Here is an 18,369-nt window from a genome sequence, read left to right as displayed (position 1 = left end):
TCCCAAAAAATACCCGTCTTGATCGAAAAATCGATCGAGAACAGGAAACATTGCCATAAACAAGAAAAATGACCACTATGATATTCAAAAAGTAGACTATCACATTATTTATATTAGGTTCTCATGCGTTGGTTGGGGGAGGGGTGTTTAACCACCCAAAAACAATTTGAGACAAGGAAAAACGCATATATTGAGAGTCCAAGGGCCGCACGCCCCAAAATGTTGTAGAGACAAAAATGGAGAAATTCCCCCCGGGGGCTTTAAAGCGACATATTGTGTAAGGTATATTAAATTCAAAGACATGGAAATATATAAAAAAATGTTTTACTAGGTTTCTGTATCACGAGTAATGAAAATGCAGATAGTTGTAATATAAAATACATTCAGGTTACAGACAGTTGGAGACCTTTCTCAACAACAATTAAATGTTAAATGATACAATGGAATAATATATAGTGCCATTGATGAAGTAGCTTCCATAAGAATACCCCGACGCGTTTCGACCACAATTTGGTCTTCTTCAGGGGGATTTGTATTCTGGAAAGATGTCAAAAAAAGTATGTTAGGATACTAACATTCAAGTAAAATGCTGGCACTCATAGTACAGATAGTGAGGATATATTTACCGCTCGAAGCATATAGAAGGTGACATGTAACCAGAGATGATGGCCGTGGTGCAGACAAAGGATCCCAATATCCCCATGAAGGACGTCCCCCATCGCTCCAGGCGGGAGTCAACCAAAACACAGGCTTGCAGGGAGTCTCGGGTGTGAACCTGCGAGAAGGGGGGGAGGGGGGCTAGGAAAAACAGACGACACCCATAATGATTCAATATGTATTTGTAATAAGAGTATAAAGTCATTGTGTACTAACAAGATCTTGGCATAAATATGTATAAAAGAATATGATAGAGTATGAAGGTATTGTTGATACTCATATCAGAATATCATGTTATTATTATTAAATATACCAGAACCATTGACATGGTAGGTATAATATACAAGTGAATGCAGAGTGAACATGCTGCTGGTGGATGAAGTGATTGAAAAAATGACAGAAAAATGTGTGGTGCAAAAGTAATGTGTATGTGTGTGTGTAGGGTGTATAGGTACAGAGTGCATGTTAATGCACTGTGTATGGGTTTGGAAATACTAGTGTGTGCAATGATGTGCAAAGATAAAAAATTAAAATAAAAAAAAAAAAAGCGACAATATGTGTAGTGAAAGTTGAAAAAACAAGAAAAATCTAGCGAATCAGGTGACATGAGCAGAAAGTAAAAAATGTAGGAAGTAAAAGAAAGTGTGTGTGAATGGTGAAGGTCAGTGTGATAGTATGTCCCAGTGCTGGTAGTTGTAAATAAGTGTAGATGTATGCATTTTAAGGCAGTAATGATATTGCTAAATAACTACAAAGTGTAGTATAGTGTGCAAAAATAATATGAATATATATAGTATGCTGGATGAAGTACTCACATGGGCTCACATCCTGTCAGTGTGTGGAGGGAGCTCTTCTGGGATCATTACCAAACCCAGGAAAATAAGGCACATTAAATAGGGTCTAAGCCAATTAGTGCCAGGTGTCGTCTTTTCCCTCCCCCTCATCAACCACAGCCCCGTGCTGGTTAACTCTTTACTCCCTCGGCGTTCCTGTAAGCTGATGCTTCGGCCACTGCCGTCACCTCCATCGCAATCGCGTGATGTCCTGACGCAAAAACGCACGCAGGGCCGAGGCCATGCATGCATGCGGCATCATGGCAATTCTGGAGGTGATCAAGGAATGCCGCCGACACGGTAATGTTCCCCCGGGTGGCCACAGGTGGAATGGCACACCCTAATGGGAGCATAGCAATGGGGAGAATCGTGAATAATAACACGTCTCCCCGCCGTGTCGGGAAGCCTGTGAAAGTGGCTGCCTGATGTTGGGGAAAGGATCTGTGACCCTCGGGCCTTTTTCCTTTCCCCAACTGGGGGTCTCTTTTCAGGGGAACCCTTACCAAGAACTTGAAGGATCAGCTTCAACAGGTCACTGAGGAGCAGGGTCCACCTGATGTCTAGACCACCTGATGTTGGGGAAAAGATCTGTAACCCTCTGGTCTATTTCCTTTCCACAACCAGGTTCAACAAGTTTGTAAGGAGCAGGGTCTACCTGATGTCTAGGCCATGTCTTTGGGTCTTTTTCGTTTCCCCAGTCAGGGGTCTTTCTTCAGACAAACCCTTACCAAAAACTTGGAGAACCAGCTTCAACAGGTCCCTATGGAGCAAGGTCCACCAGATGTCTAGGCCACCTGATGTCAGGGAAAGGATCTGTGACCCTCGGGTCTATTTCCTTTCCCCAACAGGGGGTCTCTCTTCAGGAGAGTCCTTACCAAGAACTTGGACAACCAGGTTTAACAAGTCCGTAAGGAGCAGGTTCTATCTGATATCTAGGCCATCTGATGTCGGAGAAAGGATCTCTGACCCTCTGGTATTTTTGCTTTCCCCAACTGGGGGTCTCTCTTCGAGAGAACCCTTACCAAAAACCTGGAGGACAAGCTTCAACAGGTACCTAAGGAGCAGGGTCCATCTGATGTCTAGACCACCTGATGTCGTGGAAAGGATTTGTGACCCTTATGCGGGTTCTAAAAAATGAAGTTTTTCAGGCTCTAGAAAAAACGAAGTTTTTTTCAACTTGATTATAAAAACGGCCTTGCCTACACACGATCGTGAAAAAAAAATGCTCTAGCAAAGCGTACGACTACACTATAAAGGGGAAGTTCCATGCGGATGGCGCCACCCTTGGGGCCGCTTTAGCTGATTTTGTGTTGGTAAAAGACGATTCGCGCTTTTCTGTCTGTTACAGCGTGATGAATGTGCTTACTCCATTACGAACGGTAGTTTTACCAGAACGAGACTCCCGTCTCATAACTTGCTTCTGAGCATGCGCAGATTTTTCACGTCCACACACGACCATTTTTTACAACCCGAAAAAAGACAACGTTAAAAACGTCGTTAAAAAATAGAACAGAATAGAACAGAATAGAAAATTGCCCATTGTTTAGATCCCGAAAAATGCTCTGAGGCCCACACACGATAGTTTTTAATGACAAAAAAAAACGTCATTTTTTAGAACCTGAAAAATGATCGTGTGTATGCGGCATTAGGTCTTTTTCCATTCCACAGCTGGGGGTCTCTCTTCAGGAGAACCCTTACCAAGAACTTGGAAGATCAGCTTCAACAGGTCCCTAAGAAGCAGGGTCCACCTGGCTTCGGCCTTGGTAGACCAAGAGTACCTTGCTCCTGTCATGAACCTTGCATCATGGGGGGGGTTCAGGGATGCAGGCCCTGTGTTGTGATTTTACTGTTCACTTTTGATAACGTAACAGAAGTCCTGACCTTTCTCCACAATTAAAGACCCCTTTGTTTTATTGTAAAAGTAGAGCCTATTCTTATAAATCTCCTACAGGAGGATAAAGCTATGGGATCATCTTGACTGGCTTTGCCTCCCATAATACGATAAATATGGAGCTTGTCTTGTGCCATCATAGGAAAATATATTTGCTGAACCCTCATGGCTATCAATGTATGGCTATCAATGTATTCCTTCCCATGCTTTCTGGTATTATAAACAGCTGGTACTTGAATACCAGAGAGTACTGCCTCTAAGTCCGAGTTAGACAACCTGGGCACTTCAGCTGTGAAGAAACTACAAATCCCATCAAGCTTCTACCTCTGGGAGTCATGCCTATGGCTGTTGGAGTCTTGCAATGCCTTTGTAATGCAATGAACCATAGTGCCGAGGTTGCCTACCCTTCACTGAAGAGTCCTGATACAATTTCTTTATTTTGATTGGTATTTTGTGGTTAGAATTGGAGCTGAAGGGTTAATGATCAGAGGGGACTGTATACAGACCTCAGCAATTCCAAGTGTTTGAGTGTACAATTAAAAGCAACATGTTACTCTGCATTTCCATGGCAACTCGGCGCAGAGAGAGACACAAAAAGAAGGTGTTCCGGCATTAATGAGAATAGTTTAGAGCAGCGTTTCTCAACCTTTGTTCAGTGGCGGCACCCTTTAAAATTATAAACGATCTCAGAGCACCTCAGTCCAAAATGTAAAAAGCATAAATCAAAGTGGAACCTGTTCCAGGGATGATGCACACAACCACCTTCATTAAATTATCTTCACATCAGAAGCCCCCATATGGCATTCCATTCAAAATCAAAGCACTACATTTTACATACTCCAAAACTGCATTAAAAACTGATCACATGTCCTACATCTCGGATACGGCACTTCCTACATTAAATGCTGACACCATTGCTGACCTGGAAACCCCTATCACGGAGGATGAAGTTGCCAACGCCATAGCAGGTACACCGAGTGGAAAAAGCCCGGGCCCAGATGGCTTCACTCCCAAGTTCTACAAACTATTCTCGGTCCTCCTCGCGCCCTTTCTTACTAAGGTCTTTAACTCTCTGACAGGGGGCTCAGTGTTTCCTCCGCAAACACTTGAGGCCCACATCTCCCTCATTCCGAAGCCGGGCAAAGACCCTACTCTTTGCGCTAACTATAGGCCGATCTCTTTGATTGGAGTCGACCTGAAAGTCTTTGCTAAAATACTGGCTAATAGGCTACAGCCACTGTTGCTAGGGATAATACACCTGGATCAGGTTGGCTTTGTGAGTGGCCGTGAAGCTAGGGACAATACCCTAAAGACCCTTCTTTTAACCGACTATGCTCGGTCTCACGATGTCCCATTATGCCTCTTGACGGTCGATGCTGAAAAGGCATTCGACCGAGTAGACTGGCAGTTCCTTCGACTATCCCCTGCAACAAATAGGATTGGGACCTAATATGATAGCGAGGATAATGTCCCTTTACTCTTCCCCATCTGCTAGGGTTAGGTTGAATGGCTCGCTCTCTCCGACCTTCTCTATATCTAACGGGACTAGACAAGGATGCCCACTGTCCCCTCTCCTCTACGTTCTTACAATGGAACATCTAGCCATTGCTCTACGTAATAATCCCTCGGTCCAGGGCGTTACAATCGGGCCCACCCATACTAAACTCGCCCTTTTCGCAGATGATCTGCTCTTGTTCGTGACGCACCCACATACATCCTTACCCTCAGTGCTTCAGGAGTTTCAGAAATTCCGGGCAGTTAGCAATTTCAAGGTAAACTACACCAAATCGGAAATCCCTAACATATCTTTGTCCAAGTCGGACCTACGGAGACTATCAAATACCTTCTCATTCAAAACTGGCTCTACCTCCATCAGGTACCTCGGAATCCAAATTCCGGCGGACCCATCCCAACTCTTTTCTCTGAATTTTACCCCCCTGCTTCTTAGGACCCAAGCAGATTTAACCACCTATGCGTCCAAACGGCTCTCATGGCTAGGTAGAGTGAATGCCCTGAAAATGGATGTTCTCCCCAGGTTCCTATATTTGTTTCAAACCATTCCTATTCATATTCCTAATTCGTACTTCAAGAAGCTGCGCCGGTTGTTCTCCAAATTCATTTGGAACGCTGCCCGTCCCAGGATAGGATACGAAACATTATCTCTTCCGAAGGTTAGGGGGGGAGCTGGAGCCCCAGACGCCTCCTTGTACCACAAGGCTGCGGTGCTCACTCGTATACTGGACTGGTTCCATCACTCATCAACCAAGCTATGGGTTCAGTTGGAAAGCCACATGAACCCTGTTGAACTCTCCGCTCTCCCGTGGACCTCACCCACGGTTCGGGGGAGTTCGGGCCCTTTCGGCGACCTTACCCTTCAAACGATCCGGATTTGGGATCGCCTACGATCTAGGAGGGGCTTGTCGAATCACATGGGACCCATGACTCCCTTCTTCGGGACCCCGGCCTTTCCGCCGGCCATGTCCGTAACGAGATTCGGACCATGGGGAAAGGAGGACCATGGGAGACTTGCCCAGGTCCTTCGTGCAGACCCCACCTTGAGGACTGATACCCCGACCGATCCGACCTCCCGACACCCCACGCAGTGGCTTCTGAGGCAACAGATTACTTCTTACATTCAAACTTTCCCATCCATTCCGGACATCCTTGCTGAACCATCAGAGTTTGAGGCGCTGCTTCTGCAGGCGGATCCTCCAACGCATGTGGTATCTCAGCTCTACTCCCTGTTACTCAATATCTTCTCCCCTGACCCCCCGCCGTTTACAGCGGCCTGGGAAACGGACCTTCGTCACTCTATCTCCCTTATTGACTGGAAGAAGTGCTTTGTCCTGACACACAAACTATCCTTGGCCACTAAGACCCAAGAGAAGGGGTTCAAGTTGCTAACGAGATGGTACAGGTGCCCGACAACTATGCATCATTTCAATTCGGCAGTGCCGGATACCTGCTGGCGGTGTCTTAAATCCCGGGGAACCATGCTCCACATTTGGTGGGAATGCCCTCCTGTGCAGAGATTCTGGCAGCGGATTTTCAAACTGTACTGCAAACTGATGTCGACCTCTATCCACCCTTCTCCTGAGATGGCCCTCTTATCTATACTTCCTGGCACGTTCAAATCCATCAAAAATTACATACTACGTCACTTCCTGGCGGCGGCCAGAGTGGTGATCCCCCGTTATTGGAGATCGGCAACCATGCCTTCCCTGGGGGACTGGGCTGTGGAAGTGGACCGCATAAGGGACCTTGAGCGTCTGTTGGCAGGGGAAGGTGGTAAAAGTGATCAGTTTTCTCTCACCTGGACTTCATGGTCCATGTTCCGATACTCTTCTGAGTTTATATCTTGGGCCGAGCGTGGCATGGAGGATGTGACCCTGACGCCATGATGGAGTGACCCTTGTCTCTTGATTCTTGTCCCCTGGTTCTTTGCCCCCTTTTTTTATCTGCCCCTGCTTCTTGTCCTTTTCTTGATCTCTAATTACTTCCTTAAGACTTCATAGAGCTAACGTATCGTGGCCCCGACCCGCCTATGGCTATTTACCCATTGTGAGACCCCATGGGTCTTATTTTACTTCCAGATTCGTGTATATTCTCTCCCAATCTACCACGTGTGATGCAACACTGAACCCCTCACTAATGTGAGGTTGGTAGATACAGCTACTGCTTATTCCATTTTCCGGGAGATTGCTCAATCGTACGGCCATATAGTGGTCCACACACACATGCTCCTACTTCCTCCTTTTTTTTCTTGTTCTTTTCCCTTTTCTCACGTAACGTAGACATGTTTTCATTATGCCAAACACAATATTTACGATTGTTGTACTTGCTTTTACTGAATGTAATGTTTGAGACGCTATTTGTCTTTCTGTTTCTCCTTTTTTTCTGAATAAAAAAAGATTGAATTAAAAACTGATCACATAAGCCAAACATATATGTAGATAGTTCCAACAGAGATGTTCTTCCAGAAGATCCTCCAATAATGATCCACGTGAAGATGCAAGACATGTATTACTCATCACATAATTACTTATCAGCAGATTCCCAGTATAGCTCTTCATTGGAAGCACCTTTCCGCAGTCATTCTGCAATGCTGTAATAAGGTTGGGCAATAAATCTGATCATGTGACTAAAGCAATGTCATGGGCCAGATGTTGAATGCTGATGTGGAAGATTTTGGAGTGCAGGCAGCAAACATATGGCCAATGCCTGAGCAAAAGTAACTGAGAATATTGAGACAGGAGGGCCAGCATGACATCTGGGCCACTAGTACTTTTTAGAAGGTCAACAAAGGCAGTGCCATATTTCTCCAATATCTGGTTTGCTTTTTTTTAGGTCTGGATTTAGGTTTAACCGTTATTTTGAGGTTAGGGTTTTAATTTAGGGGTTATGTTGAGGTTAGGGTTTACATTTAGGGGTTATGTTGAGGTTAGGGTTTACATGTGGGGGTTATGTTGAGGTTAAGGTTTACATTTAGGGATTATGTTGATGTTGGGGTTTATATTTAAGGGTTATGTTGAGGTTAGGGTTTTCATTTAGGGGTTATGTTGAGGTTAGGGCTTATATTTAAGGATTATGTTGAAGTTAGGATTTTCATTTTGGGGTTACGTTTAGGTTAAGGTTTACATTTAGGGGTTATGTTGAGGTTAGAGTTTTCATTAAGGGGTTATAATGAGGTTAGGGTTTTCATTTATGGGTTATGTTTTGGTTAGGGTTTACATTTAGGGGCTATGTTGAGTTTGGGGTTTATTTTTAGGGGTTATGTTAAGGTTAGGGTTTTCATTAAGGGGTTATGCTGAGGTTAGGGTTTTCATTTAGGGATTATGCTGAGGTTAGGGTTTTCATTTAGGGGTTATGTTGAGGTTAGGGCTTATATTTAGGGGTTATGTTGAGGTTGAGATTTACATTTAGGGGTTATGTTGAGGTTGAGATTTACATTAAGGTTAGCGTTTACATTTAGGGGTTATGTTGAGGTTAGGGTTTACATTTAGGGGTTACGTGAGAGGTTAGGGTTTTCATTTAGGAGTTATGTTGAGGCTGGGGTTTATATTTAGGGGTTATGTTGAGGTTAGAGTTTTACATTGGGGTGTTATGTTCTGGTTTACATTTTAGGTGTTATGTTAAAGTAGATTTTTTTTTTAAGGATTATGTTGATGTCAGGGATTGCATTAAGGGATTATATTGAGATTAAGGTTTATGTTGAAGAGTTATGCTGAAGTTAGAGTTTATATTTGAGAGTTATGTTGAGATTAAGCTTTGCATTAAGAATTTATGTTGAGGTTAGGTTAGGGTTTATTTTTAGGGGGTTATGTTGAAGTTAGGGGTCACATTAGGGCATTATGTCAAGGTTAAGGTTTCCCTTTAGGGGTTATGTTAAGATTTACATTTGAGTGGTTAGGTATGGTTTTACAGTACTTTGAGGAGTTATGCCAAGGTTAGGGTTTACATTTTGGGGTTATGTTGACGTTTGGGTTTACATTTTAGGTGTTATGTTGAAGTTAAAGGTTTTGATTTAAGGATTATGTTGAGGTCAGGGATTACATTAAGGGATTATGTTGAGATTAAGGTTTATGTTGAGGAGTTATGCTGAAGTTAGAGTTTATATTTGGGAGTTATGTTGAGATTAAGCTTTGCATTAAGAATTTATGTTGAGGTTAGGGTTTATTTTTAGGGGTTCTGTTGAAGTTAGGGGTTACATTCGGGCATTTTGTTGAGGTTAGGGTTTCAATGTAGGGGTTATGTTAGGATTTACATGTGGTTGATAAGGTAAGGGTTTACATTGGGGGGTTATGCTGAGATTTAGGTTACCAGTAAGGGTTTATGTTGAGGCTAGGGTCTACATTTAGGGGTTTTGTAGAGATTAGGGTTTACATTTGGAAGTTATGTTGCGGTTAGGGCTTACATATAAGAGTTATGTTGAGGAGTTCTTTTGTAGGTAGCGGTTACATTAAGGGTTATGCTAATGTCTGGATTTACCTCTGTGTTATAGGCTATATTGACATCAGTTGTAACACAAACATGATCGTGGATGTAACATAAATGTAAGAGTAGAGTAGTTTTGCCAGTAGCTGAGATGTGATGTAATCTGTAGAAGTAGTATAATTGTATATATATAGTTAGTATACTTCTGTATAGTGTAATTCTGTGTTATTAAAGATTCAATGTTCAGTAATCAGTCGTACACGTGTTCTCCCATTAGCGTTTGAAAAGGACAGGGCCAGCTTCTAGGATAGAGCTGACACCTAGATGCCAATAAAGTATCCCATCAGAGTAAACATAGATCGCCACCTTTTTGAAGCCTCAAAGAAGACTACTATTCATTCTGGATACAAGAAGCAGCAGGGGGGCATGGGAAGCCCCAGAATGCCTGCAAGCTTTGATTGATATCAACAGATCAGAGGAATCTATTTTATTCCTCATAAAAGCTTAAATAGTTGCAGAAACTCAGAAAGATAAAAATGATTCCTTCTGATCAAACACATTTTGGGCTATGTGTACATGTAAATCTGTATTTGTAGCGTATGTAGAATCCCGGAGAAACAAACAAAACCGTTATATGGCACCTGATTGCAGCAGGCAGGCAGTTATTAGTACTGTCGTGATTGGACAGATGCGCTGGTGTTGGAAATCCTATTCCGTGATCCAGCCATCGGAACTGTCCAGGGCCCATTGGATCCTGGTCACTTCAGAACACAAAACATACTGTGGGCTCAAATGGGAACATCCCCCCAGGGTTGATTGCCCAATAAATTGAGAAGCATGGGATATGGACGGGGCGATTTCCATGAAGAGGGTTCAATTGGGAAGTTACTAATGTTCCTGACCTGCTTCTGTCAAGAGATAAGCTTTGGTAAAGTTTATTTCTGTGTTTATTCCTTTATTTTTTCATAGTGAAATCATCCAAATCATTTGGTGGAGGGGGGATTATGGTGTTGGGTTGTTTTTGGGGGGTTGGGCTTGGCCCCTTAATGAAGGACCTCTTAATGTGTCAACATACCAAGACATTTTGGACAATTTCATGCTTCCAACTTTGTGGGATGAGTTTGGGAATGGCCCCTTCCTAATCCAACACGACTGTGCACCAGTGCACAAAGCAAGGTTCATAAAGACATGGGCCCGGATTCACAAAGCACTTGCGCCGACGTATCTCAAGATACGCCGCGTAAGTGCAAATATGCGCCGTCGTATCTCTGCACCGGACCCACAAACTAAGATACGCCTAAAAACAGGCTTCATCCCACCGACATAACTTGCCTACGCCGGCGTAGCGTTGGGGCACTTTTAGGCTAGACGCATGGTGGCGCTCCCATTGATCAGCCATTCAAATATGCAAATGAGGAAAATACGGCAATTCAAGAACGTACGTGCGCCCGACGCAGGCTACGATAATAAGGGAGGTGTAACCCAGCAGCAGACATGCAAAGGTCTGCACCAAGGAATACAAGCCGGCGTATTTTACGTAGTTTACGTTGGTCGTGAGTCTGGCTGGGCGTAGGATACATTCATGGCATAGGCAGTGATCCGGCGTATCTTAGGCATGCATGGGTTTGCATGGGTCAAGCCCACTTCCACCTACGCCAGCCTGTGCCTTTGAAATCTACGCCACACCGATGCAGCGTTGGGAGCAACAGCTTGCTGAATGCAGTACTTGCCTCTCTGCGCTGCGTCAGCAAAGCGCACAGGGGGATGCGCTGCGGCGGCGTAATGTGCGCCGCTGTCTGTGAATTCAGGCCATGGAGTTTGGGGTGGAGGAACTTGACTGGCCTGCACAGAGTCCTGATGGCCTCAACCCGATTGAACACCTTTGGGATGAATTAGAGTGGAGACAGCAAGCCAGGCCTTCTCGTCCCACACCAGTGCCTGACCTCACAAATGCACTTCTGGAAGAATGGTCAAACATTCCCATAGACACGCTCCTAAACCTTGTGGACAGCCTTCCCAGAAGAGTTGAAGCTTGTATAGCTGCAAAGAGTGGACCATCTCAATCTTGAACCCTACGGACTAAGCCTGGGATAAAGTTCATGTGTGTGTAAAAGCAGGCGTTCAAATACTTTGACAATATAGTATATATGAGCCTGTTGGACATCCCCTTCCAAAACCATTAACAATGACATGCAGTTGGCCTTTCTTTGTGGCTATAACATCCTTCACTTATCTGGCAAGGCTTCCAACAAGATTGTGGCATTTGAATTGTGGGAATTTGTGCCAATTTAGCCAAAAGAGCATTTGAGAGGTCAGATTCTAATGTTGGACATGCAATTGGTGTTCCATTTTATTCCAAAGGTGTTGAGTAGGGCCTTAACGTATACATTGGCTTTAGTATCCTGCCTGCTTGTGCACTGGTTTTAGCAACATACAGTGCCTTGCGAAATTATTCGGCCCCCTTGAACTTTGCGACCTTTTGCCACATTTCAGGCTTCAAACATAAAGATATAAAACTGTAATTTTTTTTTTGAAGAATCAACAAGTGGGACACAATCATGAAGTGGAACGAAATTTATTGGATATTTCAAACTTTTTTAACAAATAAAAAACTGAAGAATTGGGCGTGCAAAATTATTCAGCCCCCTTAAGTTAATACTTTGTAGCACAACCTTTTGCTGCGATTACAGCTGTAAGTCGCTTGGGGTATGTCTCTATCAGTTTTGCACATCGAGAGACTGAAATTTTTGCCCCTCCCTCCTTGCAAAACCGCTCGAGCTCAGTGAGGTTGGATGGAAAACGTTTGTGAACAGCAGTTTTCAGTTCTTTCCACAGATTCTCGATTGGATTCAGGTCTGGACTTTGACTTGGCCATTCTAACACCTGGATATGTTTATTTGTGAACCATTCCATTGTATATTTTGCTTTATGTTTTGGATCATTGTCTTGTTGGAAGACAAATCTCCGTCCCAGTCTCAGGTCTTTTGCAGACTCCATCAGGTTTTCTTCCAGAATGGTCCTGTATTTGGCTCCATCCATCTTCGCATCCATTTTAACCATCTTCCCTGTCCCTGCTGAAGAAAAGCAGGCCCAAACCATGATGCTGCCACCACCATGTTTGACAGTGGGGATGGTGTGTTCAGGGTGATGAGCTGTGTTGCTTTTACGCCAAACACAACGTTTTGCATTGTTGCCAAAAAGTTTGATTTTGGTTTCATCTGACCAGAGCACCTTCTTCCACATGTTTGGTGTGTCTCCCAGGTGGCTTGTGGCAAACTTTAATCAACACTTTTTATGGATATCTTATGGAAATAGCTTTCTTCTTGCCACTCTTCCATAAAGGCCAGATTTGTGCAGTATACAGGGACTGATTGTTGTCCTATGGACAGAGTCTCCCACCTCAGCTGTAGATCTCTGCAGTTCATCCAGAGTGATCATGGGCCTCTTGGCTGCATCTCTGATCAGTCTTCTCCTTGTATGAGCTGAAAGTTTAGAGGGACGGCCAGGTCTTCGTAGATTTGCAGTGGTCTGATACTCCTTCCATTTCAATATTATCGCTTGCACAGTGCTCCTTGGGATGTTTAAAGCTTGGGAAATCTTTTTGTATCCAAATCTGGCTTTAAACTTCTCCACAACAGTATCTCGGACCTGCCTGGTGTGTTTCTTTGTTCTTCATGATGCTTTCTGCGCTTTAAACGGACCTCTGAGACTATCACAGTGCAGGTGCATTTATACGGAGACTTGATTACACACAGGTGGATTCTATTTATCATTAGTCATTTAGGTCAACATTGGATCATTCAGAGATCCTCACTGAACTTCTGGAGAGAGTTTGCTGCACTGAAAGTAAAGGGGCTGAATCATTTTGCACGCCCAATTTTTCAGTTTTTTATGTGTTAAAAAAGTTTGAAATATCCAATAAATTTCGTTCCACTTCATGATTGTGTCCCACCAGTGTCATCTTAAGAGCATTATAGGCCCCCGGGCAATACAGTGCACTGGGGCCCTGTCTACACAATCACGCACGAGAATTTACTGACAAAAATCATAAAATTTACTATCAGAACCACATTTTTTACTGCCACTGCAAAAAAAGTACCTAAAATTACAGTTTTCAGTACCGAACTATGCAAATGTCAGTATTTAAACTATAAACATATAGCTAGTGCTATTTGCAATGTGTTTAAGTAAAAAAAAGTAAAACAAAAAGAAAATGTCTTCATTGACATGAAGGTCAGGTTACTATAACCCAGCCAGCACAGAGTTTCCTCTTACATCAGAGTCTGCAGGATTCCCCCTTACAGTGAAAGGGAACTCTTATGTAAAGGGGAACGCTGCAGATCATGATCTAAGGAGGAAACTCTGATGTGGAGGGGACTCTGGTGACCAGAGACCACCTTATATCAGAGTCCACTGCTTTCTCTTTCCCACTTACATCCGGGTCCGCAGACTGAGTTCCCCCTTGCATTGTAAGGGGGAATCCTGCAGACTCTGATGTAAAGGGGAACTCTGATGTGAGGGGCACTCTGGTGACCAGAGACCACCTTTCGTAGAGTAAATACACTAAGGTAAGGGGGGTCACTAATATAGGAGGGGGAACCTTTATATCAGTGCCCCCTTACATTTTTGCATTCACTCCCCCCTTACATCAGAAACCCCCCGCACTCGTGGAGGACCGGATCTTCTCTGTGATTTCCGCAAACTGGGCATGGGCAGTTCTAACCCGTCACTCTCCACAATTTTTCACTGGGGTTGCTGGGCAGCCGGTGGGGCCCCCAGGCAAGCGGGGCCCCCGGGCAACTGCCCAGCGTGCCCAATGGAAAAGATGGCCCTGTGTCCCACTTGTTGATTCTTCAAAAAAAATTACAGTTTTATATCTTTATGTTTGAAGCCTGAAATGTGGCAAAAGCTCGCAAAGTTCAAGGGGGCCGAATACTTTTGCAAGGCACTGTAGCTGCTTGGGCTTTGGCTCTAGCCTCATGCCATCCCTGCATGTGCATTGACATTTGCTTCATTAGGTTGAATTGATCCTTTCAAATTTCATTGATTTTTCACCTTTCTTTAATCCTCTTCCTTCGGGTGGGTTCATTGACTTTTCTCATGGGCATGGAACATATGACAGCTAATACAGAGATCAGACTTCTCTTCAGCTATGGGATACGATAGACTTTTAGTCATGGCCAAGAGTTTGTGGAAATTTGATCATTAAACCTATATGAGCCTGTTGGACATCCCCTTCCAAAGCTATGGGCTATAACATGCAGTTGACCTTAGTTTGTGACTATAACATGCTTCACATATCTGGAAAGGCTTCCAACAAGATTGTGGAGTGTGTCTGTAGGAATTTGTGCAAATTAAGCACAAAGACCATTTGTAAGATCAGGTACTAATGTTGGATGAGAAGACCGGACATGCAGTTGGTGTTTCATTTTATCCCAAAGGTGTTGAGTAGGGCCTTAGCATGTAGATTGGCTTTAGTATCCTGCATGCAGGAATTGTCCTACCTGCTTGCACACTTTTTTTTTTATCAACATAGCTGCACTTGTATGGTCAGGTACTAATTTTTTGATGAGAAGACCTGACTTTGGAGTTTCAGTTTATCCAAAAAGTGTTGAGTAGGGCAGTGCACCTGACCTGTCATCCACCCGCTCCGCTCATTGTGGCCAGCGACCGTTTACCAAGTCACTTAAGTGGCCCTCGCACTTCAAAAGTTGGGCGCTACAGGCCTATAGTGTATTATAAAACCTCACAAGCAAATGCCTTCAAGTTATTTATAGCATTTAAGCCTGGGCTGGGGCGTCCACAGGTAGGGGTAAGGGGCAAGTGCCCCCCCCCCCAGAATCAGGGATAGAATAGGGGTTTCCCACTCTATCCTTATTCTGGCACTGGTGGCCGGTCTTGCTCACACCTGTACACAGTTTAGCAGGGCTGGTGACAGCTGGTTTTAAGAAACGGGACAGCGAAGGCCTCAAGGGGTAGGCAGGATGACACCACCTGGTCTCAATAGTGCGAGCGAGAGTCCCTGGAGATGGAGGCCGCGGGAAAGGAGAGCAGCAAGCCAAGAAGCCAGGAACAGTGGGCACAGCATCCCCGGTGCCTCCCAGAGCCTTGAACCCCTAGACTCCTCCTTGACACTCCCAGGCCTGGAGGACAGACTGACCGGGTGTGCAGAGAACAAGAACGGGCAGGAAATGCAAGCAGCCAGGGACTGCTTCATGTAACATCATAGATCTAATGGAAGGAACAGAGCACCTCCTGTCCTCACCCAGATTGAAAACAGGTCTTGCCAGCTACTGGCCATCATGGCATGCAAGGTACCATACTAAGCATTGCACACACCACTGGGACATAGGGGCACAAGAGGGAGGGACTGCAGACAGGGCTAGGGGTCTCTCTCTCTGACCCCCCTCTCTCTCTCACCCCCCATCACCCCCTCTCTCCCTCTGTCACCCCCCTCTGTCTCTCTCTCTCACCCCCCACATGTATGCAGTTTCTGACAGTCTCTTGGGCCATGTATGCATTTTTTTTATCATCTCTTGTGCCATGTCTGCAGTCTTTTACAGTCTTTTTTGCCATGAATGCTGTCTTTGACTGTCTCATGTACATGTCTACAGTCTCTGGCCGTCTCCTGTATTATGTCTGCAGTCTCTGACCATCTCCTGTATTTTGCCTGCAGTCTCTGACCATCTCCTGTATTATGTCTGCAGTCTCTGACCATCTCCTGTATTATGCCTGCAGTCTCTGACCATCTCCTGTATTATGCCTGCAGTCTCTGACTGTCTCCTGTAGTATGTCTGCAGTCTCTGACCGTCTCCTGTAGTATGTCTTCAGTCTCTGACTCCTGTACTATGTCTGCAGTCTGTGACCATCTTCTTTACTGTCTGCAGTCTCTGACCATCTCCTGTACTACCTCTGCAGTCTCTGACCGTGATAATGACTTTCTTTCTCGTACATCACGGGACACAGAGCGGCATATTCATTACTATGTGGGTTATATGGAGTACCTTCAGGTGATGGACACTGGCAATCTCAAACAGGAAGTGCCCCTCCCTATATAACCCCCTCCCATAGGAGGAGTACCTCAGTTTTTTCGCCAGTGTCTTAGGTGTTGGTCATGGTTTAGCTTTGCCTCCACATCCTTGGGATCAAGGCAGGCTAACCGGATCTGTCCAACGGCCTCAGTGCTAAAGTGGACAGTATCCGGACCCCAAAGCCATGGGGTTTGCCCATAACGCTTCTCTTTTTAGAGAGCTGGACCCTGGGCCCAGGACTTAGAACCTTGGGCATCTAAAGCTCCTGTTTGCCAGGGTGCTATATGGGCCCAGGAGTGGCTCCTTCATAGGAACCCAGGGCCTGAAGGTCTAGACGCCACCCACGGAGATGGGGGAAGATTGGACCTCTTGCTGTGCAAAAGTCCTGCGGCATGGAGCAGGTAAGTATTGGGGAGCCTGCGGAACTTGGTTCTTAGCAGATTCCCTGGAGGGAGGTGCACAGGGGGTCATGCCTGGGTATGCTCTGCATTGGCAAGGAATCACTATGTCTATGGTCAGAGACAGGATGATTCAAATCTTTTTCCCCCAGTGATAGGTGTCCTCCCTGGTAAGTGTTGTTTAGCTGGGTCTGCTGCGCTAGGTGTGGGATCTCTGTGAAATACAGGAGCCGTGTTTCCCATGCTAAGAGGAGGTCTGTGACCTACCTGAGGGCTTACCTGCCTGGGTGCTGCGCCGCTCCGTCCTCCTCCATGTGCGATGGCCCCCGCCGACGGGCGTGCGCGCGCGCGTGCCCGAGATATGAACGTTTTTTCGCGCCATTGGCTGGGGTGGGGGCGCATCCCTGTGGGCGGCGATTTACATATAGGAAGGGGAGGCCCTTCCAGTAGCTGCCAAAAGCTCAGTGTCTTCCTGAGTTACAGAGGAGGAGGACGCAGAGCGGAGCTCGCTGAGGACACCCAGTGGCGGAAGGAAAGATTACAGTCTTTTTCTAAAGAATAGACTGTCAAACCTACAGATAGGTTTCCTTTTCCTTTTTTTTTCAGCAGATGGCTATTGGCAATACTTATTAGGAGACAGAGTATTTTTCTTTTCCTCTTCAAAAAAAAAAAAAAAAAAAGATATATAAAAAAAAAAAAAAAAAAAGAAGAAGAGAAAGGGAAAGTACTTCTGATCTCCCTTCTCAGTTTGGGCGTTAGTCTCTATCGTTCCCAAACCGGCAGATCCCCTTAGCTACGTCTGTGGCTGGGTGATAGCAGGTGTACCTCGGTATTGTACCATGGCTTCTGGGTCAGAGGGTACAAAGGGTGGGGATTCCCCCGCAAAATCCGAGGGCTCAGACACGGCTCTCCCCACAGGACATATCAGGGCACGCCCTGGGGGACCTGGGGGATCTGGTGCTGGGGCTGGTCCAGTTCAGTCCAACCCCGGCTTTGTCACTGAGAGGGTGCTTGCTGTTTCTTTAGGAGAACTAGAGAAAAGAATGGCAAAAAGAATAGCTAAGGCTATATCGGGTAGAAAGCGGACTAGGTCTCCGTCACCCGAGCAGGAACCCTCAGACTCAGAGATCCTTTCCCTAGGGGAATTGGATAATCCTGACGTTTTGGACCAGGGTGGTTCAGAGATCAAGGATCCGGATACTGAGGAGTCTAGTTCAACCTCCCAAGGGGAAAGTTTGTGGGTTCAAGCTTTAACGGACATGGTCCATGAGGCATTTAAGTTACCCATACCAGAACCTCAAGTATCGGCGGTTTCAGCTTTAGGCTCATTAAGAGCGCCTCAAAGCAACGCAGTTTTTCCGGTCCATCCTCTACTCGAGGATGTCATATTTCAGGATTGGATTAAGCCAGATAGAGTCTTTTTACCACCTAAAAAATTCTCTGTTTTATATCCTATGGAGGAGAAATTCTCCAAAAGGTGGGCGCCCCCGGCGGTGGACGCAGCCATCTCCTGTGTGAACAGATCTTTAACTTGCCCTGTAGAAAACTTACAGGTGTTTAAGGATCCGGTTGATAAACGCTTGGAAACATTACTTAAGGCCTCCTTTACTTCAGCAGGGGCGATA

General features: G+C 45.2%; 1 protein-coding gene and 1 long non-coding RNA gene across 9 annotated transcripts in view; one reads left to right on the top strand and one right to left on the bottom strand.

Annotated features, from left to right (window-relative positions):
• Window positions 1-18,369, top strand: part of MSRA (methionine sulfoxide reductase A) — a 460,936-nt gene that overhangs the window by 256,940 nt on the left and 185,627 nt on the right. The window lies entirely within an intron of this gene.
• LOC120936020 lies at window positions 295-1,580 on the bottom strand. The gene is made up of 3 exons (XR_005748577.1): window positions 1,473-1,580; window positions 627-798; window positions 295-537 (listed from the first exon to the last, which is right to left on the bottom strand). It is a non-coding gene; the product is annotated as an uncharacterized LOC120936020 (long non-coding RNA).

Source organism: Rana temporaria, chromosome 4 (assembly GCF_905171775.1).
Source record: "Rana temporaria chromosome 4, aRanTem1.1, whole genome shotgun sequence".
NCBI lineage: Eukaryota > Metazoa > Chordata > Amphibia > Anura > Ranidae > Rana > Rana temporaria.
This window is presented reverse-complemented; position numbering and strand designations above follow the sequence as displayed.